This window comes from Sciurus carolinensis, chromosome 10 (genome assembly GCF_902686445.1).
Source record: "Sciurus carolinensis chromosome 10, mSciCar1.2, whole genome shotgun sequence".
NCBI classification, from domain to species: domain Eukaryota; kingdom Metazoa; phylum Chordata; class Mammalia; order Rodentia; family Sciuridae; genus Sciurus; species Sciurus carolinensis.
In genome coordinates, this window is record NC_062222.1 from 85,354,495 (window position 1) to 85,356,541 (window position 2,047).

Sequence of the window (2,047 nt, forward strand, 5' to 3'; positions counted from 1 at the left end):
TTCATCGGCTTAGTGAAAATTTTTAAATTCTTATTCATTTTTATGTGATATGTTGAAAATGACTTCAATTTTAAAAGTAACTATACAGCTTGTATATATTCATGAATATATGCAAATTAATATTTTTTGAAGGCTGTAAATGCATTTGTTAAATTTGAAAAACTTTTAAAAATGGTTGTTCATATTGATGTGTTTTGAGTTTTACCAATTTATTTTGATTAAGAGTTTTTATGTTGACTCTATGATCAGGTTGTCTTCTGCAGTTGGAATTCCTCCAGGCAGCAGTAGACTAATTATTTTCCAGGTTGAGCCCTACTGAGACTCAGGGCCCCTTTGTTCCCTGAGACTGACCACCATGAGATACAAGACTCACTGATACTCAAGAGTTCCAGCTCACTGGATTTTTCTCCTCCTGTTTTTTGATATCCTGCTGGTCTCTTCCTTTGCCTAAGTATCATCAGAAAGAAGTTTTAGCTGGCAGAAATTCCTGGGTAACTACATGTATGTATGTCAGTGTAAGTACAGTATGCTTCTAGATTTAAAAAAAAAAAAAAAAAAAAAAAAACAGTTTGGGAATGGACTTCTTTTAATGTCATTTCTAAAACTGTTCAGATGGGGAAAACTCTGGATATCATTAAACAGACGCCTTGGCACATCGATACAGTGCTTCTGCATAGCTCTTTAAAGGATATCATCTGGCTGCTTCTCCAGTGTTTAAGGTTAACTGGCAGGATGAACCAAACTTCATCAATTCCAAATGAATATGATAATATATTACTTGACATTTCTCAAAACTTTCCATTGTACTTTACTATTTTGATTTCCTAATTTTTTTCTAAATAGTTATACATTCAGAATGCATTTCAACTCATTGTACACAAATGGAGAACTTCTCAGACTGTACATGACACAATATCACACAATTCATGCAATGATACCTATATATAGGTTGATTATATCTGACTTATTCCACAATCCTTCCCATTCAAACAACCCCTCTCCTCCCCTCACTCCCCTCTGCCCAATCCAAAATTCCTCCATTCTTCCCTCCCCTCCCCCATTATGGATCAGCATTCATACATCACAGAAAATATTCCCCCTTGGTTGTTTGGGAATTGAATTTATTCACATAGCATGATATTCTCCAAATCCATTCATTTACCTCCAAATGCCATAATTTCATTCTTCTTTAAGGCTGAGTAATATTCCACAGTGTATACACACCACAGTTTCTTTATCCATTCATCTGTTGAAGGGTCTCTACATTTGTTCCATAGTTTAAGTATTATGAATTGAGCTGCTATAACATTGATGTGACTGCATCACTGTAGTATACTGATTTTAAGTCCTTTGGGTATAAACTGAGAAGTGGAATAGTTGTGTCAAATGGTGGTTCCATTTCCAGTTTACTGAGAATCCCCATACTGCTTTCCAGAGTGGTAGCACCAATTTGCAGTCCCACCAGCAATGTATGAGTGTACAGTTTCCCCACATCCTCACCAATGCTACTGTTGCTTGTATTCTTGATAATCACCATTCTGACTTAAGTGAGATGAAATCTTGGAGTAGTTTTATATACATTTCTCTAAGCTAGAGATGTTGAACATTTTTTCATATATTTGCTGATCAGTCACCAAAGACATACATTGTAGAAAAGATGGCCTCTTCAACAAATGAGGCTGGGTAACAAGAAATTCATATGTAGCAAAATGAAATTCAACTCCTGTCTCTCACCCTGAACTAAACTTAACTTAAAATGGATCAAGGACCTAGGAATTATACCAGAGACCCTGAACCTAATAGAAGAAAAAGTAGGTCCAAACTTTTATCATGTCAGCTAAGGAGCTGACTTCCTTAACAAGAGTGCTAAAGTCCAAGAAACAAAATCAAGAATCAAGAAACAAGAATGGGAAGAATTCAAACAAAATATCTTACTTATCAGCAAAGGAAATTAGAGTATGAAATGAGAACCTGTGAAATGGGATAAAATCTTCACCACACACATACAAGGTAGTTCACAAATCTCCAGGAGATATCTATCTATCTA